The 24,444-nt window shown below is 38.1% G+C and overlaps 1 long non-coding RNA gene across 7 annotated transcripts in view; it reads left to right on the top strand.

The window, feature by feature from the left end:
* The window catches only part of LOC102547510 (uncharacterized), a 205,739-nt gene that overhangs the window by 20,397 nt on the left and 160,898 nt on the right, over nucleotides 1-24,444 (top strand). For all 7 annotated transcript variants that reach the window (XR_015642490.1, XR_015642492.1, XR_015642491.1 and 4 more), the window contains 2 exons: nucleotides 20,668-20,784; nucleotides 22,049-22,146. This is a non-coding gene — a long non-coding RNA (uncharacterized LOC102547510). The remainder of the gene's footprint in view (nucleotides 1-20,667; nucleotides 20,785-22,048; nucleotides 22,147-24,444) is intronic.

Here is a 24,444-nt window from a genome sequence, read left to right as displayed (position 1 = left end):
TTCAATTTCTTTCTTCAGAGGCTTGAAGTTCTTATCATACAGATCTTTCACTTGCTTTGTTAAAGTCACATCAAGGTAGTTTATATCATTTGGGACTATTATGAAGGGTGTCAATTCCCTAATTTCTTTTTTCGGCTTGTTTCTCTTTTGTGTAGAGGAAGGCTACTGCTTTATTTGAGATAATTTAATACCCAGCTACTTTGCTGAAGGTGTTTAACAGGTTTAGGAGTTCTCTGGTGGAACTTTTGGGATCACTTAAATATACTATCATATCATCTACAAATAGCAATATTTTGACTTCTTCCTTTCCAGTTGAAACCATTTGACCACTTTTTGTTGTCTAATTGCTCTACCTAGGACTTTGAATACTTTGTAGACTAGGAAGGGAGAGAGTGGTCAGCCTTGTCTAGTCCCTGAGTTTAGTGGGATTGCTTCAAGTTTCTCTCCATTCAGTTTGATGATGGCTGCTGATTTGCTCCACATGGCTTTTACTATGTGTATGTAAGAGCTTTCAATTCTGGATCTTTCCAAGGCTTTTAACATATAGAGGTGTTGAATTTTTGTCAAATGCTTTCTCACCATCTAATGAAATGATCATGTGGTTCTGTTCTTTCAGTTTGTTTATATAATGGATCACGTTGATGGTTTTCCATATATTAAACCATCCCTGCATGCCTGGGATGAAGCCTACTTGATCATGGTGGATGATTGTTTTGATATGCTCTTGGATTTGGTTTGCAAGAATTTTATTATCTTTGCATCGATATTCATAAGGGAAATTGGTTTGAAGTTCTCTTTCTTGTTGGGTCTTTGTGTGGTTTTGGTATAAGAGTAATTGTGGCTTCATAGAAGGAATTCGGTAGTGATCCATCTGTTTCAATTTTGTGGAATAGTTTGGACAGTATTGGTATGAGGTCTTATATGAAGGTCTGATATAATTCTGCACTAAACCCATCTGGACCTGGGCTCTTTTTGGTTGGGAGACCTTTAATGACTGCTTCTATTTCCTTAGGAGTTATGGGGTTGTTTATCTGGTTTATCTGTTCCTGATTTAACTTCGGTACCTGCTATATGTCTAGGAAAATGTCCATTTCCTCCAGATTTTCAAGTTTTGTTGAATATAGGCTTTTGTAGTAGGATCTGATTTTTTGAATTTCCTCTGATTCTGTCGTTAGGTCTCCCTTTTCATTTCTGATTTTGTTAATTTGGACACACCCCCTGTGTCCTCTGGTTAGTCTGGCTAAGGGTTTATCTATTTTGTTGATTTTATCAAAGAACCAACTTTCGGTTCTGTTGATTGTTTGTGTAGTCCTTTTTGTTTCTATTTGGTTGATTTCAGCTCTGAGTTTGATTATTTCCTGCCTTCTACTCCTCCTGGGTGTATTTGCTTCTTTTTGTTCTAGAGCTTTTAGGTGTGCTGTCAAGGTGCTGATATATGCTCTCTCCTGTTTCTTTCTGCAGGCACTCAGCGCTATGAGTTTTCCTCTTAGCACAGCTTTCATTGTGTCCCATAAGTTTGGGTATGTTGTACCATCATTTTCATTAAATTCTAAAAAGTCTTTAATTTCTTTCTTTATTTCTTCCTTGACCAGGTTATCATTGAGTAGAGCATTGTTCAACTTCCATGCATATGTAGGCATTCTTTCCTTATTTTTATTGAAGACCAGCTTTAGCCCGTGTTGTTCTGATAAGATGCATGGGATCATTTCTATCTTTCTGTATCTGTTGAGGCCTCTTTTATGACCGATTATATGGTCAATTCTTGAGAAAGTACCATGAGGGGCTGAAAAGAAATTATATTCTTTTGTTTTAGAATGGTATGTTCTATAAATGTCTGTTAAGTCCATTTGGTTCATGACTTCTTTTAGTCTGTCTATGTCTCTGTTTAATTTCTGTTTCCATGATCTGTCCATTGATGAGATTGGGGTGTTGAAATCTCCTACTATTATTGTGTGAGGTGCAATGTATGCTTTGAGCTTTAGTAAGGTTTCTTTTATGTATGCAGGTGCCCTTGTATTTGGGGCATAGATATTTAGGATTGAGAGTTCATCTTGGTGGATTTTTCCTTTGATGAAGATGAAGTGTCCTTCCTTATCTTTTTTGATGACTTTTGGTTGAAAATCGATATTATTCGATATTAGAATGGTTACTGCAGCTTGTTTCTTCAGACCATTTGCTCGGAAACTTGTTTTCCAGGCTTTTAATCTGAGGTGGTATCTGTCTTTGTCTCTGAAGTGTGTTTCCTGTAGGCAGAAAAATGCTGGGTCCTCAATGTGTATCCAAATTGTTTATCTGTGTCTTTTTATTGTGCTATTGAGTCCATTACTGTTGAGAGATATTAAGGAATAGTGATTGTTGCTTCCTGTTATATTTATGTTTGAATGTGAGATTATGTTTGTGTGCTTGTCTTCTCTTTGTTTTGTTGCAAAACAATTAGTTTCATGTTTTTTAGGGTGTAGCTTGCCTTCTTGTGTTGGGCTTTACCATGTATTATCCTTTGTAGGGCTGGATTTGTAGAAAGATATTGTGTAAATTTGGTTTTGTCATGGAATATCTTGGTTTCTCCATCTATGTTAATTGAGAGTTTTGCAGGATACAGTAACCTGGGCTGGCATTTGTGTTCTCTTAGGGTCTGTATGACATCTGTCCAGGATCTTCTGGCTTTCATAGTCTCTAGTGAGAAGTCTGGTGTAATTCTCATAGTTCCGCCTTTATATGTTACTTGACTTTTTTCCCTTACTGCTTCTAATATTCTTTCTTTGTTTTGTGCATTTGGTGTTTTGACTATAATGTGATGGGAGGAGTTTCTTTTCTGGTCCAATCTATTTGGGGTTCTGTTGGCTTCTTGTGTGTTTATGGGCATCTCTTTCTTTAGGTTAGGGAAGTTTTCTTCTATGATTTTGTTGAAGACATTTACTGGTCCTTTGAGCCTAGAGTCTTCACTCTCTTCTATACCTATTATCCTTTGGTTTGATCTTCTCAATGAGTCCTGGATTTTCATTATGTTTTGGGCCAGTAGCTTTTTCCATTTTCCATTATCTTTGACAGTTGTGTCGATGATTTCTATGGAATCTTCTGCTCCTGAGATTCTCTCTTCTGTCTCTTATATTGTGCTGGTGATGCTTGTATCTAATGCTCCTTGTCTCTTTCTTTGGTTTTCTATATCCAGGGTTGTCTCCCTTTGTGCTTCCTTCATTGTTTCTATTTCCATTTTTAATTCCTTCACCTGTTTGATTGTGTTTTCCTCTAATTCTTTCAGGGATTTTTGTGTTTCCTCTCTATAGACTTCTGCTTGTTTATTTGTGTTATCCTGCATTTCTCTAAGGGAGTTTTTTATGTCTTTCTTGAAGTCCTCCATCAACATGATCAAATGTGATTTAACATCTAGATCTTGCTTTTCTGGTGTGCTTGGATATTCAATGTTTGCTTTGGTGGAAGAATTGGGCTCCGATGATGCCATGTAGTCTTGGTTTCTGTTGCTTGCGTTCCTTCACTTGCCTCTAGCCATCAGGTTGTCTCTGTGTTACCTTATTCTGCTATTTCTGACAGTAGCTAGACCATCCTATATGCCTGTGTGTCAGGAACGCTTTAGACCTGTTTTCCTGTTTTCTTTCAGCCAGTTATGGGGACAGAGTGTTCTGCTTTCAGGCGTGTAGTCTTTTTTGTCTACGGGTCTTCAGCTGTTCCTGTGGGTTTGTGTCCTGATTCTATCTTACAGGTCACTTGGAGCAGAAAAGATAGCCTTACCTCTGGTCTCAGGCCTGAAGTCGCTCCTTGGGTTTGGGTTTCACCTCGCCGTGAGGGCAGCAACCAGAACGGCCTGCCCCACCTTCTCTCAGTTCCCTGTGCACAGGGGGCCCAGATGTTATTAGCCGTTTTCCTCTAGATTCAGAAATGTGGACAGAGAATAGTCTCCTCTGGTTTTCCAGGTGTGTCTGCCCCTCTTAAGGTCTAGCTCTCCCTCCCATGGGATTTGGGTGCAAACAGCTGTTTGACCTGGTCTCTTCAGATCTGGGCGGAGTCTGGACCATAGTGCACCTGCAGCTTGAGTGCCCCTATCTTCCTGTTCCCAGAGGCCCTATACAGTTTCCTTTTGGCCCAGGGATTTGGGCAAGGGTGGGCAGTAGTGGCGGTCTCTCCTGCCCTGCCGTCTCAGGAGTGCCCACCGGTCTGGGCGATGAGTTCTCTCTCCCACGGGGTTTGGGAGCAGGGAGCTGTGGGCCGGGATCAGCGAGCATGTTGTGCTTTCATTTTCATTAAATTCAAAAACATCTTTAAGTTCTTTCTTCATTTCTTCACTGACCAAGTTGTCGTTGAGTAGAGCATTCTTCAGCTTCCGTGTGTATATTGGCTTTCTGATATTTTTATTGTTATTGAAGACCAGTCTTAGTCCATGGTAATATGATAGTATGCATGGAATTATTTCAATCTTCTATTACCTGTTTTGTCCTGTTTTGTGACAGATTATATGGACAGGTTTGGAGAAGGTACCATGAGATGCTGAGAAGATGGTTAATTCTTTTGTTTTAAGAATAAATGTTCTATAGATATTCATTTGTTTCATAATTTCTGTTAGTTTCTCTGTATCTCTGTTTAGTTTTTGTTTCCATGATCTCTAAATTGCTGAGAGGGGTGTTGAAATCTCCCACTATTATGGTATAAGGTACAATGTATGCTGTGAGCTTAATTAAGGTTTCTTTTATGAATGTAGCTACCCATGCATTTGGAGCATAGATATTCAGAAATGAGAGTTCATCTTGATGGATTTTTCCTTTGTTGAAGATGAAGTGTCCTTATCTTTTTTTTTTTGATAACATTAGGTTGAAAGTCGATTTCATTCGATATTAGAATGGCTACTCCAGCTTGTTTCTTGGGACCAATTGCTTGGAAAATTGTTTTCCAGTCTTTTACTTTGAGGTAGTGTCTGTTTTTGTCACTGAGGTTTATTTGCTGTAGGCAGCAAAATGTTGGGTCCTCTTTACCTATCCAGTCTGTTAGTCTATGTCTTTTTATTGGGGAATTGAGTCTATTGATGTGGAGAGATATTAGGGACCAATGATTGTTGTTTCCTGTTATTTTCGTTGTTAGAGGTGGAATTATGTTTGTGTGGCTCTCTTCTTTACAGTTTGTTGATAGATTACTTTGTTGCTTTTCTCTAGGGTATAGTTTCTTTTCTTGTGTTGGCGTTTTTCATCTATTATCCTTGGTAGGGCTGGATTTGTGGAAAGATATTATGTAAATTTGATTTTCTCATGGAATATTTTGGTTTCTCGATCTATGTTAATTGAGAGTTTTGCTGGATATAGTAGCCTGGGCTGGCATTTGTGTTCTCTTAGGGTCTGTATGACATCTGCCCGGGGTCTTTGACTTTCTAAGTCTCTGGTGATAATTCTGGTGTCATTCTGATAACTCTGCCTTTATATGTTATTTGACCTTTTTCCCTTACTGCATTTAATATTCTTTCTTTGTTTTTTGCATTTGGTGTTTTGACTATAATGTGACGCTAAAAATTCTTTTCTGGTCCAATCTACTTGGAGTTCTGTAGGTTTCTTATATGTTTATGGCAATCTTTTTCTTTATATTGGGGAAGTTTTTTTCTATAATTTTGTTCAAGATATTTACTGGCCATTTAATTTGGGAATCTTCACTCTCTTCTATACCTATTATCCTTAGTTTTGATCTTCTTATTGTGTCCTGGATTTGTTGGATGTTTTGGATTAGGAATTTTTTGCATTTTGTGTTTGCTTTGATGATTGTGTCAATGTTTTCTTCGGTATCTTCTGCCCCTGAAATTTTCTCTTCTCTCTCTTGAATTGTGTTGGAAATGCTTGTATTTATGATTCCTGATCACTTTCCTAAGTTTTCTATCTCCAGGGTTATTTCTCTTTGTGCTTTCTTTATTGTTTCTATTTCAATTTTTAGATTCTGGACTAATTTTTTCAATTCCATCACGTTTGGTTTATTTTGTATTTTGTCTTTAACATCTTCTACCTGTGTTGTCCTGTATTTCTTAAGGGAGTTATTTATGTCTTTCTTAAAGTCCTCTAACATCCTCATCAGTTGTGATTTTAAATCAAAATCTTCCTTTTCTGGTATGTTGAGGTATCCAGTATTTGCTGTGGTGAGAGAACTGGGTTCTCTTTATGCCAAGTAATCTTGGTTTCTGTTGCTTAGGATTTGCCCTTGTGTCTTGTATTTGCTTATCTTTGGTATTAGCTGGTCTTGTTTTTTCTAACAGTCACTAGACTCTCCTGTAAGCCTGTGTCTCACCATTACTGGGAGACCAGCTCTCTCCCCAGATTATTTGGGTACAGAGAGCTGTAGCACAGGGTCAGCTCAGGGTGCAGACTGAAATCCTAAGGACCCTGTCTCAGACTACTCCTGAGTTCCTTAGTACTAAGGGCTCTGGGTGGGCCCGTCAGAGCAGAAGTGGTGGTCTTACTTGTGTTCTCAGTTTTGTCAGTCCTCCTGGCAGACCGGCTTCTCCCAGCAGGATCTGGGTACAGAGAGCTGTGGTGCAGGGTCAGCTCAGGGAACAGGCAGAAACTGGAAAGATCCTGCCCCAGACTGTTCCTCAGTTTCTGTGTCCTTAAGCGCTCCCTATGGGTTCCTCTTGGACCAGGAATGTGAGCAGAAATAATGGTCTCACATGTGTTCTAGGTACAGCACTTCTGAGAAACCAGCTTTCTGCCAGTGAGATCTGACAAAAAAAAAAGTCTCTAAACAAACAACACTGAACAAAGAGAATTTTAATGTAGAGACCTCACATATATTTTTGCTTATTTTTATAGCCCCAGGACAGTTTCAAAAATGCCCCTATGGCCATGGCAAGAAGACTAGACATCCATGAGCACAGAAAGTTCTCAAAAAGCAACAGCAAAAGCCTGAATGTGAAGAGACCTGTTGTTCCTTGTGTTGTCATTTTGGCATGTATCATTGGTATTAATCTGTTGTCTGTGACATCATTTATACGAGTCTAATTTTCATTACTATCGCCATTTCCTCCTTACATAGAGAAACAGATGTTTGTCTACTTCTTTGCACACTGGCATTGTGACTTGCCTAAAATATATATGAGTTCACTGAAATCATACCAACTTACTATCACATTAACCCCTTCAGTTTTCCAAAGATCCATCCCTGTTCAACAAAGTTGTCACATTAGCACCACAACTCACAGAAGTATCAATACCCAGAACTTCTTGACACAGACTTGTATATTCCCCCTCGATTTCTTCTGTATCTATGCAAGGGGCACTCAGATTCTCTGTTCCCCTGACATTTTGCCTCCTCAGCCACCCAGAGACCTTCACAGCTCTTTGTTGTTGCTTGTCTTTTCTCCAGCTCCAGCTCTTTTTAGTAACAATATTTCCTTTTAGAATCTTAACTGAGGCTGGCAGATTCAAACAAATGGTAGATCAGATATGAATGTCTTCTCTTTGAATTTCAGGAGACGGATACAGGACTGTGTCAGGCCATGCCCTCCAAGAGATTAGGGGAAGCATTTAAACTAAATTATTTCCATTAGTTTGACAGAGAAAATAGTTGGTGATGTCTCAAGCAAATAAGGACATTTTCAGACTGAAAAGCACATAAGGTTCTCTCAAATATGTTTGCTTCCCATCAAATCCTTCTGATGCTCTTATCATCTTTGTTTCAATGACTTTTGAAGACACCGAATCTTGATTTAAAGAAGAGTTGACTTATAGTTCCTCTAGATGCTTTCCTTGCCATGTCACATTTTCAGTATCATTTGCAATTTAAGCTGTCATGTATTCAGAAATAACCCAGAAACTTCTAAAACGATATCTAATAGCTTTCTCTTCTGGCTGAAAATCCTATTAATTTGGACATTTTTAGGGAGGCTATCATGGAAACCTAGAAAAGAGATACCTAGAACAAACCATATTAAATTGAAAGTGTTAAGAAGTTAGAAGCACCTATAATCCTCCACATGTTCATCAGGATACTTTGAACTCCACCCTATATTTGGCAGTGGGTCTCTCCATGTTTCCATCAGTTGCTGGATGAAGTCTCACTGATGACAACTGGATTAGGCACTACCTATGAGTATATCAAAGTACCATTATGCATCACTTCATTGATGTTTTTTCCCAGTTTGTTTGGTTCTATCCCAGGTTTCTGGATGATATGCCCTCTGGGTTCTGCTCCTCCAGACAGTGTAAGGGGTATACTCCCTCTCATGGCATAAGTCTTAAGCTAGACCAGTCATTGGTTAGCTACTCCCAGAGTTTCTGTGTGCCCTTTACCTCAGCACATCATGCTGCTAGGACGAAGGTTAATGATTTTGTGCCTGAGGCGGTATCACAAACCCGCCAATAGAAGTCTCTCATGGTTACAGGATATCACTCGTTCACGTTCTGTACACCATTAATAGGAGTCTTAGACAGTATCCCCCTAATAGGTTCCAGAGGGTTTTCATTGCACTAGACTTCTGCCTTATCTCAACGTGCCCCCCCATTCCAGTTTTCTCCCCCAGTACTCTCTTTCTCTTCTTACCTTCTGATCCCGCCTGTTTGAATTCCCACCTGTCTCCAATCTATACAATATCTATTTTATTACCATTCCCAGGGTTAACCACGTGTCTCTCCTTGAACCCTCTTTGTTACTTAGCTTCTCTAGGTCTGTGTATTATAGAATTGTTATCCTTTACTCTTCAGTTAATACTCACTTAAAAATGAGTATTATGTTTGTTTTTCTGGGTTTGGGTTACCTTGCTCCAGATGGTTTTTTTTTTTTTTTGGTAGTTCCATCCATTTGGATGCAAATTTCCTACATTTTTTAACAACTGAGTAATACTCCATTGTGCAAATGAACCACATTATCATTGTCTATTCTTGAGTTGTGAGACATCTAGATTGTTTCCAGTTTATCATGAATAAAACTGCTATAACTTATTTGAGCAAGTGTCTTTGTAGTAGAATAGAGTGTCTTTTGGGTACACCCAGGAATGGTATGGCTGGGTCTTGAGGTAGATCAATTCCCAACTATCTGAGGAACTTCAGTGTTTATTTCCAAGCCAAACGTATCAAACACACAGGAAAACTCACAGAATCAACAAACTTGGACTCATAGGGGTTCACTGAGATTAAACAGACAAGGAAGCCTGCATGGCCCTGACCTAGGCCCTCAATATATATTATAGTTGTGTAACTTGGTGTTTTTGTGGAGCTTCTAAGAGAGGAGCAGGGACTGTTTCTGATTTTTTTGCATGGTTTGGGGACCTTTATCCTCCTACTGGTTTGCCTTTTGCACCCTTAAGATGAGATGAAGTTTCTAACTTGTTACCTTCTATAGGTAATAGCTTTGGGAGGGAGACCTGCCCTTTTCTGAAGGGAAATGGAGGAGAGGAGATGAGGAGGAAGGAAATGAAAAGTTGGAGGAGGTGGAGGCAGAGGGAGGGAGAGGAAACAGAAGTTGGAATGTAGTATATGACAGAATAAATTAATTAAAATGAAAATAAATTAGAAATATTTGGGTGTTGTGGGTGAGTCCAATATGCAGGATCTGGGTAACTTTACTATTGCTTCTATGAATGCTGTGACCCTGTAAAAGGTCACACACAAACACACAAACACACACACACAATCACACACACAATGAGAGAGAGAGAGAGCCTCACAGTCTCTCTGTATAGCTAGAGCATTAGCAATTCCTGTGAAATATGATGTCTGTGATAATAAATGAGAACTTAAACTGCTGTGAATCTTTTAACTCATGATATTTATCACATGACGAGCACACACTAGAATTCCCTCTACCTCTCCTCCTCTTCAGTGTCACTATGATTAGCAATGCTCCATCACTGATGGTGAATTGACCAATGCAGAAATCCCATACTACCAGTTAGATGCCCAGCTCTGTGAGATGGTGACTTTCCTAACAAATGAAAATATCATGGGATGGAGAGTTCAAGGAAATAATGAGCTTCTAGTGCTATCTCACGGGAATTCTGTAATTAAAAGGAAGTACTGTATCAAATAGGTTATGTCTAAGAATCATTAGGACCCAGCTTTTCTTTTAGATATAATGGAATGATTAGGTTCTCCTAGTTCATTAAGGCTCATAAGTTTGGGTATGTCAATGTATTCCCAAACTATTTTTCTTTCCTGCTAATCGGGAAGAAGTCTGAGTGGAAAGACTTGGCTTGCTGCTTCTGGTGGAGCTGCCTGGCACACAGTTTCTCTAATTCAGGTGCAGTCATTGCCTGTTTTCCACTGTTTTCCTTCCGCCTGAAAACCTAGAAAAGAAGTGGCAGTCGCTTCTTCTCTTTTTCTTCTCCAAGTAAATGATGAAATGATATTCTTCCCTAGTCTCTGTTAAATGATTTCTATTAGAAGATCTGGCAAACACTTCAAAAATATGAAAGAAATGACAGGAGGATTTGTTGACAAGGGGAAAAATGAGAGTTCAGAAACTGTCACACACATTGGAGGTCAAGGAGCAGCTCCTCGATCCTCTGGCATAAGGTTGTATCCAAGTTGTTTTTCAGGAATCTAGATTTCCTTAAATGACTCAGTCAGTGAGAGTTCTATTAGGATAAAATCGATCTTACCATCAGCAGAATTGTTTTGATGGTTAGTTTAACATTTTTCTTAACTGATTCCATCCTCTTCTCTTCATTAGATGAGAACCATGAATTAAGATACAATGAAAACCTTGCATATTTGAAATAAATATCATCACACAAACCTCAGTTTAAAATGAAGGACAAGTAAAAATCTTAAGGAAATGGGACTTCATTAAAAAGAAAGGACCACAGGAAGTCAGTCTTGCCTTGATGTGATGACAGGAACAGAAATAAAGGCCACCAAAAGCAGACTGATGTGCCTGGTACGCACTTAATGAGACTCACTAGAGACCATTCTAAATTCATTTTGTTCACACTAGAAGACCTTTGAAGTTGTTACATCTCAATTAAAGAAAGGATTTGCTTTTGGAGATAGATCAGCAGGAATAATACTTGCTAGTCATGTGTGAGGTCCTAAGGTTGAGTCTCTAGCATCTATGTACAAGCCAGGCCTGAGATTCACCTATTACCAATCTTGGTGTTGTGGTTTGAGGAACTTGCCATCCAGGCATCCTAGTGGCTATGGAAAGATTCCAGTTCAGAGAGAGATCCTGTCTCAAGGAAATTCAGTGAAGAGCAGTAGAGGAAGATACCTGAACCTGACATGCCCTTCTGCATCTTCATGCTTATTAATGTGTGACTATATATGTATGCAACACACACACACACACACACACACACGCACACACACACACACACGCATGCACACACACACACACGTGTTAACTTACAGACACACACATGGCGTAAAGAATATATAATAAAAAGCAGAAATGCTATTTTTAAAAGGAACAAATAAACAAACAGAAATATTCTGCATACGTGAGGTAGACATATATTTTGTGAGGTCTAGTCCTGACATCACCATTTTCTTCCATAATTTGATTATCAGTCGCAGCCTAAATTTCTTGTCTCATAAATGGCCCTGATGTTCCACATTTCCCTGTGGTTTCGGGGCATTTTACCAGATATTAATTTAGTATATGACAAGTGTGTGTGCATGCAAAGAAAATTACATGGATTTGTATTCTCCTGGTATTAATAGCATTATGAGAGGTATAGGTATAAACTTGTGAAAAGATATTTTGATGTTTCAAGGTTACCGACATTATGTAAAAACATATAGAACATTATTATGAAATCATATAACACTGCTAACCAGAAATCACTTAGTTTCAAAATAATGAGGTGATATCCTAGAAGAACAAATGTGGGAAGGAGGTAGAGTTTCATGAAGGAAGACACATTGGATGGTCAGGCACTTGTATAAAAAGGTCTCAGTTCAAACTAATATGAAGGTTGTAAAGTGAGAGACACAAATGGAAAAGATGAAAGAATGACATTAAAGGGAGGCAAAAAGAAGTCAGGGCACCTTCACTATATAAAGTGTCTTCCTTAGAAATGTCACGTATATCTGAAAGAATCCCTTAATTATATATTCTAGGAAAGAATACTAGTGTGTTGCTATGTTATAGGTGTGAAGCATAATTCTGTAAAGTATAAAAGCTCTCACCCAGCAATCAACTCTCATTTAAGACCTTTCTCTACTGGAGAAATCTGAAAAGGCTGTTGAATACTTTGAAATTTATCAGTCTTGTTTGTCCTTTAACTTCATTCATTTGAGAAATGACCATAATTTTACTATATTATCTGTTTTTTGTTAACATATCACATACCTACCTATTCAAAAGATGCTTTATTGATACAATGAAACCTTACACCTAAGGCTCAGGAAACATGGCACAAGAAGAAGAAGAGAAAGTAGAAGAGCCAGAGGGCCAGGAAGATGTCTAGTGTGAGACACAATCTTCTGTATATGACAGAGAATAAAGCCCATGAAATCTCAGCAATGTAGTCACTTCAGTAAGACAGGAAATAGGACAAAACTAGGGGACATGACCTGCTGTATGAAAGAAATTTTACAAGGCCCAATCTCTAGATGAAGAGCTAATCTCTTCATCTAACATGGCTAAGGAAAAAATCAGTCTTCTCCAGAATTAGTGCCCTGATAGGTTATCCAATCCCAAGAAGTTATCTCTAAACACAAATGCATATGGCCAATAGAAAGTGGACTCGACAGGCAGTATTTATATACATATGCATATTTATGAATGTGTATGTATAATAATAGTCTAAAAATAGATCAAGAATTTGAGAGGAAGTTGGAAAGACATGAAAGAGTTAGAGGAGACAATGGGGGAGGGGGAATGAAGTATATAGAAAACTCATGTGTGAAATTCTCAAAATAAAATAATTCATATGACTAAAATTTAATTCAGAAAAATGCAACAACACTAATCCAGTGTCTTGAGCTAATGGCCACACATGTGACCTAATCACCCAAACATCATTAGCCACTGTAACAGTTTTGGTGAAAACCCTTCAACACAGTGAATCTTGAATGACCTAAATGTGTCAATGGTCATATTGACATGAAATATGTATAAAAAGAGTCCCACTGATCAGAGCAGTTCTGAACCTTCTTACAGATGTTTTGTTAATTTCTTTGAAAATGTTATAGTCAATGTTATAAAAATGTAATATGTCAAAAATGCATTTTGATTACATTTACCTCTTTCCCCATCTCCGTCTAAACATCCTGTCCTGCTTCATAGCCACTCAATGTTGATTTTTTTATTTTTTTCTTGGATATATTTCTTTATTTACACTTCAAATATTATTCCTTTTCCTGTTTTCCTATACCCAAGCCCCCTATTCCCCCAATTCCCGATAATGGTGCCCCCATACATCCCCCTTAATACCCAGATATTCCCCTGCACTTGGGTCCAACCTTGGAAGAACCAAGGGATTCCCTTTCCACTGGTGCCCCAACAAGGCTATCATCTGCTACATTTGCAGTTGGAGACATCAGTCAGTCCATGTATATTCTTTGGGTAGTGGTTTAGTCCCTGGAAGATCTAGTTTGTTGGCATTGTTGTTCTTCTGGGGTTGGAAGCCCCTTCAGCTCTTTCAATCCTTTCTCTAATTCCTCCAATGGGGGTCCTATTCTCAGTTCAGTGATTTGCTGTAGCATTTGCCTCTGTATTTGAAATGCTCTGATTCTATCTCTCAGGAGAGATTTATATCTGGTTCCTGACAGCATGCACTTCTAAGCTTCATCAATCTTATCTAGTTTTGTTGGCTGTACACATGTGGGCCAGGCTCTGAATGGCTGTTTCTTCAGTCTCTGCTCTGAACTGTGCCTCCCTATTCCCATCTGTAGATATTTTTGTTCCTCCTTTTAGGAAGGAGTGAAGTATCCCCATTTTGTTCATCCTTCTTGAGTTTCCTGTGGTCTGTGGTTTGCATCTTGGGTAATTCGAGCTTTTGCGATAACATCCATTTATCAATAAATGCATACCATGTGTGTTTTTCTGTGATTGGATTACCTCACTCAGGAAGATATTTTCTAGTTCAATCCATTTGCCTATGAATTTCATGAAGTCATTGTTTTTAATAGCTGATACCACATTTTTTAATTCATTCCTCTGTCGAAGGGCATCTGGGTTCTTTCCAGCTTCTGGCTGTTATAAATAAGGCTACTATGAACATAGTGGAGCACGTGTCTTTGTTATTTATTGGAGCATCTTTTGGGTATATGCCCAGGAGTGGTATAGCTGGGTCCTCAGGTGTTGGAATGTCCAATTTTCTGAGGAACCTCCAGACTGATTTCCAGAGTGGTTGTACCAGTTTGAAATCCTACCAACAATGGAGGAGTTTTTCTCTTTCTCTACATCCTCTCTAGCATCTTCTGTCGCCTGAGTTTTTTTTTTATCTTAGACATTCTGACTGGTCTGAGATGGAATGAGGGTTGCTATGCTTTGCATTTCCCTGATGACTTAGGATGTTGAACATTTCTTTATGTACTTCTCAGCCATTCAATATTCCTCAGATGAATATTCTTTGTTTAGCTCTATACCCTATTTTTTAATAGGGCTATTTGGCTCTCTGGAGTCTAACTTCTTGAGTTCTTTGTATATTTTGGATATTACCCCTCTATCTGATGTAGGATTGGTAAAGATCTTTTCCCAATCTGTTGGCTGCCATTTTGTCCTAACCACAGTGTCCTTTGCCTTACAGAAGCTTTGAAGTTTTATGACGTCCTCTTTTGTCGATTCTGGATCTTACAGCATAAGCCATTGGTATTTTGTTCAGGAAATTGTTCCCAGTGCCATTGTGTTAAAGAATCTTCCCCATTTTTCCTTCTATTAGTTTAAGTGTATCTGGTTTGATGTGGAGGTCCTTAATCCACTTGGACTTCAGCTTTGTACATGGTGATAAGAATGGATCAATTTGTATTCTTCTACATGCTGACCTCCAGTTGAACCAGTGCCATTTGTTGAAAATGCTATCTTTTTTTCCATTGGATAGTTTTAGCTCCTTTGTCAAAGATTAAGTGACCATAGGTGTGTGGGTTCCTTTCTGGGTCTTCAATTCTATTCCACTGGTCTATCTGTCTGTTTCTGTACCAATGTCATACAGTTTTTATCACTAATGCACTGTAATACTGTTTGAGTTCAGGGATAGTGATTCCCTCCCAGAAGTACTTTTATTGTTGAGTATAGTTTTTGCTATATTTGTTAATTACTCTTTCTATCTCTGTGAAGAACTGAGTTGGAGTTTTGATGGGGATTGCATTGAATCTGTAGATCCTTTTGGCAAAATTGCTATTTTTCTGTATTAATCCTGCCAATCCATAAACTTGGGAGGTGTTTCCGTTCTGTGAGATCTTCTTCAATTTCATTCTTCAGGGACTTTAAGTTCTTTCACTTGCTTGGTTAAAGTCACACCAAAGCATTTTATATTATTTGGGACTATTGTGAAGGGTGTCACTTTACTATTTTCTTTTTCAGGCTGTTTATCCTTTGAGTAGAGGAAGGCTACTCATTTGCTTGAGTTAATTTTATACCCAGTCAGTTTGCTGAAGGTGTTTATCAGGTTTAGTAGTTCTCTAGTGGAAATTTTGGGGTCACTTAAGTATACTATCCTATCATCTGCAAATAGTGATATTTTGACTTTTTAATTTCCAATTGTATACCTTTGATGTACTTTAGTTGTCTGATTGCTCTGGCTTGGACTTCGAGTACTACATTCAATAAGTAGGCAGCCTTGTCTAATCCCTGATTTTGGTAGGACTGCTTCAAGTTTCTCTCCATTTGGTTTGATGACGGCTACTGGTTTGCTGCACATGGCTACTGGTTTGCCCCATAGTGCTTTTTACTATGTTTAAATGTGGGCCTTGAATTCCTGATCTTTTGAGGACTTTTATCATAAAAGGTGGTTTAATTTTGTCAAATGTTTTCTCAGCTAGTGAAATGAGTGAGTCTAGTGAAATGATCATGTGGCTTTTTTCTTTGAGTTTGTTTATATCGTGGCTTACGTTGGTGCATTTTTGTATTTTCAACCATCCTTGCATACCTGGGATGAAGCCTACTTGATTATGATGGATGATCGCTTTGACGTGCTTTCTGGATTCGGTTTGCAAGAATTTTATTGAGTATTTTTTCACCAATATTCATAAGGGAAATTGGTCTGAAGTTCTATTTCTTTGTTGGGTCTTAGTGTGGTTTTGGTATAAGAGTAATTATGGTTTCATACAAGGAATTTGGTAGTGCTCTGTCTGTTTCTCTTTTGTGGAATAGTTTGGACAGTATTGGTATGAGATCTTCTATGATGATCTGATAGAATTCTGCACTAAATCCATCTTGTACTGGGATCTTTTTGGTTGGGAGACTTTTAATAACTGCTTCTATTTCTTTAGGACTTATGGGGTTGTTTAGATGGTTTATCTGTTCCTGATTTAAATTTGGTACCAGGTATTTATATAGAAAATCTTGTTGATTTTCTCAAAGAACAGCTCCTGGTTTTATTGATTATCTGTATAGTTCTTTTTGTTTCTACTTGGTTGATTTCAGCCCTGAGTTTGATTATTTCCTGCCTTCTACTCCTGTTGGCTGTATTTGTTTCTTTTTGTTCTAGAGCTTTTAGGTGTGCTGTCAAGCTGCTGCTCTCCTATTTATTTTTGCAGGCACTCAGAGCTCTAAGTTTTCCACATAGCACTGCATTCATTGGGTCCTACAAGTTTGGGCATGTTGTATCTCCATTTTCATTTAATTCTGAGAAGTCTTTAATTTCTTTCTTTATTTCTTCCTTAACCAAGTTGTCATTGAGTAGAACGTTCAACTTCCATGTATATGTGGGTGTTCTTTTGCTATTGTTATTATTGTAGATCAGCCTTACTATGTAGTGATCTGCTAGGATGCATGGGATTATTTCTATCATTCTGTATCTGTTGAAGCTTGTTTTGTGACAGATTATATGTGACGAGGTACCATCAAGTGCCAAGAAGACGGTATAACCTTTTGTTTTAGGATGAAATGTTCTATAAATACCTGTTAAGTCCATTTGGTTCATAAAGTCTGTTAGTTTCTCTATGTCTCTGTTTAATTTATTTTTCCATGATATGTACATTGATGAGAGTGGGGTGTTGAAATCTACTATTATCGTGTGAGGTGCCATGTGTGGTTTGAGCTTTAGTAAGGTTTCTTTTATGAATGTCCGTTCCCTTGCATTTGGAGCACAGATATTTAAGACTTTTTATTATTTATATTTTATTATTTATATTTAAGACTATTTATTAAGAGAGTTCATCTTTGTGGATTTTTCCCTTGATGAATATGAAGTGTCCTTCCTTATCTTTTTTAACACTTTTGGTTGAAAGTCAGTTTTATTCAATATTAGGATGACTACTCCAGCTTGTGTGTTTGGACCGTTTGCTTGGAAAGTGGTTTTCCAGCCTTTTACTCTGAGGCAATATTTGTCTTTGTCTCTGAGATGTGTTTCCTGTATTCAGCAAAATGCAGCATCCTTTTTACATATCCAATCTGATAGTCTATGTCTTTTTATTAGGGAGTTCTGTCCATTGATATTAATATATGTGAAGGAATAGTGATTGTTGCTTCCTGGTTTTTTTCATATTTAGAGGTAGAATTACATTTGTGTTTCTCTCTTCTTTTGTTTTCATTGCAACGAAGTTACTTCTTGCTTTTTCTATGGGGTAGCTTCCCTCCTTGCATTGGAGTTTTCCATCTACTATTCTTTGTAGGGCTGGATTTTTAGAAAGATATTGTGTAAATTTGGAATCATGGAATATCTTGCTTTCTCGACATCTATGGTTATTGAGAGTTTTGCTGGATATATTAGTCTAGGCTTGCATTTGTGTTCTCTTAGGGTCTGTATGACATCTGTCTAGGATCTTCTGGCTTTCATAGTCTCTGGTGAGAAGACTGGTGTAATTCTGATAGATCTGCCTTTATATGTTACTTGACCTTTTTCCCTTACTGCTTCTAATATTCTTTCTTTGTTTTGTGCATTTGGTGTTTTGACTATAATGTGATGGGAGGAGTTTCTTTTCTGGTCCAATCTATTTCGGGTTCTGTAGGCTTCTTGTGTGTTTATGATCATCTCTTTCTTTAGGTTAGGGAAGTTTTCTTCTATGATTTTGTTGAAGACATTTACTGGTCCTTTGAGCCTAGAGTCTTCACTCTCTTCTATACCTATTATCCTTAGGTTTGATCTTCTCATTGTGTGCTGGATTTCCTGGATGTTTTGGACTAGGAGCTTTTTATGTTTTACATTATCTTTAAAGGTTGTGTTGATGTTTTCTATGTTTTCTTCTCCCCAGACTTTCTCTCTTTTATCTTTTGTATCCTGTTCGTGATGCATGTATCTAAGACTCCTGATCTATTCCTTAGGTTTTCTAACTCCAGGATTGTCTCCCTTTGTGCTTTCTTTGTTGTTTCTATTTCCATTTTAAAATCCTGGATAGTTTTGTTTAATTCTTGCACCTGTTTGGTTGTGTTTTCCTATATTTTTTTAAGGGATTTTGTTTGTTTGTTTCCTCTCTAAGGGCTTCACTTGTTTGCTTGTGTTTTCCTGTATTTCTTTAAGGGAGTTATTTATGTCCTTTTTAACGTGCTCCATCATTATCATAAAATGTGATTTTAAATCTAAATCTTGCTTTTCCAGTGTGTTTGGATATCCAATATTTGCTTGGTGGGAGAGTTGGGCTCCGATGACGCCACATAGTCTTGGTTTCTGTTGCTTAGGTCCTTGCACTTACCGGTCGTCATCAGGTTGTCTCTTGCGTTAGCTTGTTTTGCTGTTTCTAACAGTGGCTTGACTCTCCTGTAGGCCTCTGTGGCAGCACTCCTGTAGACCTGTTTTCCTGTTTTCTTTCAGTCATTTCTGGGAACAGAGTGCTGTGTTATCAGGTGTGTAGGAGCTCTGGTGTCTGTATATCAGCTCTCAGTCCAGGCAGGAATCAGAAAGGTCCTGCCCCTGATTACTCCTAGGTCCCTGCGCCCAGGGCACACAGATGGCACGGCACTAGATTCTCTCTTGGGTTGGGAATGTAGGCAAAGTGTAGTCTCCTTTGATTTCTCAGCAGAGTCTGCATTTCTGAGGATCCAGCTCTCTCCTCCATGGGATTTGGGTGCAGGGAGACATTTGATTGGTTCAGTTCAGTGCTGGGTGCAGACCAGAACTGCAGGTACCTGCTGTTCACTGCTCCTATATTCCTGTGTCCAGAGACTATGCAGTTTCTTCTAAGGCCAGGGATGTGGGCAAAGGTGGGCAAAAGTAGCAGTCTGTCCTGAGGTCACAGGATGGTCCTCACTTCCGGGTGTTCAACTCTTTCCTCCATGGGATTTGGGAGCAGGGAGCTGTTGGATGGGCCATTCAACTTTGCGTTCTCATTAGTGCTACTTATGTATTCTCGTGTGTGGACACCCAGTAGAGTCTGCTTGAAATACCATCATTCATACTCTTAAAGGAAGCTAGCATTGTCTCTCAGTCCCAGCAGTGACAAAATAGCAACAATTCCTTACGGAGCAGTGGAACTTTGTGTCTTCCCCTTTCAATGCAAAGTAGTTTTATCTGATTTAAGTTTATAGAATTTTTGTGCATGTCATAACTGCTTTCAGTTCATACTGTTCTGTTTCTATTGTTTCATTTCACAAAACACGTGCTTGGGACATTTAAGTAGAATATCATATTAAACGAAACAGCAAAAAAAATGGTAAACTGCATTACATAGGAACTACAATATTATAGTACATTGTAGCATCAATGGGAAGGGTATTTTTAATTGTTGGTATTCATCATAATTTTGTAAATAACTGCTGCCCATCCCATTTTCCTCCCTCCTGTTTATCCCCTTTTATTCAGAAACGCCACTGGATGGGTTTGTTGATTCACTTCTCAACTTTTCTACTGAAGATAAGATTTCAAGATCTGTTGTAAAACAGAGATCACCCTTATGTTTTATGTAATAAAATTATTGATCATGAAAAGAGAATAAATGGTGTTTATCTGCAGACGCCATTCCCTAAGGATTTATTCATAGCAATAATACTTCCCAATAACTAACAGTCTTTGTTTTGCAGGTTCCAGCCGGTAATGCCCTGTTCAAATGAATTTAGAGATTTTCCCAGCTTGTGTTCATATGCTACAAAAGGGAAATAACCGAAATTACACCTACTTGTGTAGGAATTATCGACTTTATCTTTGAAGTGCAAATGAGCTGAATGAAAACACACTTAGTCTGCAACACAGAAACTATTTCTACCACTGACTGGTGGTGCATTAACTATCTTATAAAGAATGCCTGGTGTTGCAAGGGATCTGAAATGCTGGAGAACAGTTATCCCACTGGTGACAGCAAATGCCTTGCACAAAGTGAACGAGGCAATAGTGGTTCTCCCCCCCCCTTTCAATAATTTTTTACTTTCTCCATTCGATGTAATTAAATTTAATTCCAGCAATTCAAGTTAGTAATATCTCATAAAATCTCTCTCTCTCCTCTCTCTCTCTCTCTCTCTCTCTCTCTCTCTCTCTCTTTCTCTTTCTCTCTCTTTCGCTCTCTGTGTGTGCATATGCCTGTGTATGTGCGTGCATGTTTATCTATCTTTCTCTGCTCTGATATTTTAAAAACTAGTCTAAAGGAGTCAAGGTTGGACATGTACTATTATAAATCAACCCTCAGGAAGTTTAAATCACCTGTTATTATTTTGCAGAATTCCTGTAGTAATCTGTACTGACTGAGACCTACTTACATAGGATAATGTTCAACTAAGTGAAGATATCGTTAAAGAAAAAAATCATGATGCATTAAAAGACAAAGCAAAAGGCAGGTGAGAAGAAACTTTTAAGTGATCATCCATGTTTGCAGCTTGAAAATGGACTGTGGGCATGAGGTTAAGTGGTTAGGATAGACTTGATAAGTGCTATAGGAATTTTGTTACCTTTAATATGAAGTCATAGATAGTAGTGACCAAATGTGTCTGCTCACCATTTCTAATCTGCCATCTTGATTCCTTCATAACTCATAACTGAGATGCTTAAAATTAAACAGTCCCTTGTGGAACACTATTGCGTGTTGCCACAGTAGAAATGACTTCTCTGAGGAGGATCTGCCTCTTTGTTAAGTGATTGGCAGCCAATATTTTCCATTTGTTTTTGTGAAGTATACAAAAGATTAATACATACATTCTGTTTTGTAAGAAGTTTAACAAACTCCTCACTCCACCTCATTCTTTTTTAATTCAGATGTTAGAATAATACTTTGTGTTTTCAGAGAGGAGAAAAATATTAAAAGAGACACAAATAAAAATTTCCTCTGAATTTCTAATTCCTGCCTCCTCTATGAAACAGATTGTGTCTGTCCTTTTATACTTGAGAGAGGTTGGTTTCAAGAATTCTAACCCTATCATGATTTGACTCTTCTACTTACCTCCATAGATCTTATAATGACCACTATAATGTTAGTAACCATAGTTTTATGTAACCAGTTATAATACTCTACTACTGAGGGAGTAACTGAAATTACCATCTAGAAAATCCCAATGATCATGTTCTTTCTACACAGTTAACTACAGGCATGTGGAGGCCACAGCTGTGTATTATGTTGAAAATTGTGTTACTAAAACATCTACATTTTGGATTTTTTTAAAATTCATTTTACGTTAAGATCACATACTCCCTTCTCTCTTCCAAGTTTCGCCTTTACAAATACCTTCCCACATTACCCCATCCTTTCTCTTAAGAGAAAGGGAACCCCTATTGGGTATCACCCAACCCTGAGCCACCTAGTTTCAGCAGGATTAGGCACCCACAAGGCAGTCCTAGTAGAGGGGAAGGGAAGCCAATGACAGGCAACAGAGCCTGAGACAGTCCCTGTTCCAGTAGTGAGGGGAACCATAGGAACATTAACCTGCACATTTACTACAAATGTGTAGGGAATTGAGTTCCAGCTCCTGCATGTTCCCTGGTTGGTACTCCTGGCTCTGTAAGCCACACATGGTCAAAGATTAGATGACTCTGTAGGTCTTCCTGTGATATCCTTGATCCCTCCAAGTTGCTAATTTCTTTCCCTAATTCTTCCACATGACTGCCCAGACTTCACTTGATGTTGGACTGTGGATCTCTGCATCTGCCTCCATCTGCTTTTGGAGGAAGCTTCTTCGGAAAGAGTCATGCTAGATTCCTGTTTTCAGGTAGACCACAGTATTATTAATAGTGTCAAAGTTTGGGCCTCTCAAATGGACTGAGTCTCAAGTTGGGACATCAATGACTGGTTACTAAAACATAAACATTTTGTACATACACTTCTTTTAATCTCCAGAAGTGCCCTGAAGGAAAGCTGGTATACAGACTAGCATGTATCTTAATAATAACACAAAGAACAGTCCAAGATGACATGAAATGCAGAGGCAATATCCATCTAATTTAGATTTTATTGTTCTTCATCCAGTGTTTTTTTTACAAGCTCCCTTATAGCGCACATGTATAAAAAGAACAAATTTCAAAATTCATTGGTCTTATGAAGCAAAGAATGGACTGATCTAACTCAAAATAATTAGGAGGTATCAGTTCAGTGATGCTGAAATTTGAATTTCTTAAAAAGTAGCAAAATATCATGCCATAAGAGACAATAAGAAAGGAGGAAGGACAATGAAACTATTTGACTTCAAAATTTTACCCTAGTCATTCCTCTAGAAAAGATAAACTGAAAATTCTACATTTTGCAGTTCCAAAAATGGTTTCAGAGAAGTTTTTACTATTATCATTGTTCAATTTCATGCGTCTCTGCACTTGAACTTCCAGCCAGGAGGAGGGCTACAACTGCCAGAAGTTTTATATGTGTGTGTGTGTGTGTGTGTGTGTGTGTGTGTGTGTGTGCGTGCGTGCGTGTGTGTGTGTGTGTGTGTGTGTGTGTGTGTGTGTGTGTGTGTAATATCCAGCCAATATTTGCAAACCCAGGAGGCTGGGCAACTTATCCAAACTTGTGAGTGCTGATATGATTTGAGCCTTTGACCATTCTAAGATTTTTGATTTCCAACCACAATCCAATTATAAACTAAGGAAAAAGAATAATGGAACACAATTCCACAAGTTATTTTCTGTACATGAATCAGTCTCTGTGGGCTTCCGGATTTCTGTTATTTTTCTTCTTTAATCTGAATATATAGGTAACATTATAGATTATCAAGAGTGGTCTACATTTCTTGTGAATAGCTCCTTTATGAAGTATCCTTCAATAAATAGTCAGTTTAACAGGAACATATTATTGTATTATTTAATTTTTTCAGCATCAGAAAGCCCAAATTTTCAGATAACTTGAAAAAATTTATCAAGTCAAAGTCTAGTGAATTTTGAGACATGGTGATAAGACATCCTCCTAGGCTGTCCCCTCACCCAGTTCTCAACACTATTGAGCCATTGTTATATATTGCAAGCTATAAATTATTCTAGGCTACCTGTAATTTTCATTACACTTTAAACTCCTTAGTTTAACACTTCAATTTTATTGTCCTTAATTTCTGGCAGTTGTTGTCTGCCTGATTCATACAAAACGAGAAACAAAGAAACAAAACACACACACACACAGAGAGAGAGAGAGAGAGAGAGAGAGAGAGAGAGAGAGAGAGAGAGAGAGAGAGAGAGAGCTTCTCTATCTATTCTTTTTTAATTAGTTTTTAATTTTATCATTCTATTACCTCTTTTTATTGGATTTTTATTCATATTTTAAATATTATCCCCTTTCCTGGGCCCCCTACCCATCTCCCCTTCCCCTTCTTCTCTGAGGGTGTTCCCCACCTATCCACCAACCCCTTCCTTACTCTTTGTCCTGACATTCCCCAACACTGGGGTTCCAGCCATGGCAGGACCAAGGGCTTCTCCTCCCATTGGTGCCCAACAAGGCCATCCTCTGCTACATATACATATCTTTTTTCAAACTTAAATCTTAGCAGACCCGAAGAATGAATGGGCAAACACCAAGTATGATATCCAATCAGGATCATCCAAAGTCACAGATCTGCCCAAGAACGTGCTTTTAATGCTTGAGAGTTTATGTCAGTGATTTTATGTTTTGAAAAGATCTGATTCTAGAAATAGATTTATATTCCAAAGAGAATAGATTCCTGTAATCTCTGTGTACACATATATTTAGCACCTAAGCTCATGGGCAGTAGAGATCTGAGTTAGGAGGCTAGGATTTCAAAAGGCCTATTTCTACATTTTAGGAGAAAGTAGCTGAGCCCCTTTCAGAGATGTGATGAAGTGGAAGCTTACACATGGAGATATCTCCATGCATAACTTGTATGACACTTTATACATGTTCCTCAACATTTTATGTACATATTAGAATATATATATAGATATATAGATATATATAGATATATATAGATATATATAGATATATATAGATATATATAGATATATATGCATGCTTCCTCACATAGAAACAACTGTTATCTCCCAACAGCTAAAGTCATGAGAAAGTAAGCATG

Source organism: Rattus norvegicus, chromosome 18 (assembly GCF_021556685.1).
Source record: "Rattus norvegicus strain SHRSP/BbbUtx chromosome 18, alternate assembly SHRSP_T2T, whole genome shotgun sequence".
Taxonomy (NCBI): domain Eukaryota; kingdom Metazoa; phylum Chordata; class Mammalia; order Rodentia; family Muridae; genus Rattus; species Rattus norvegicus.
This window is presented reverse-complemented; position numbering and strand designations above follow the sequence as displayed.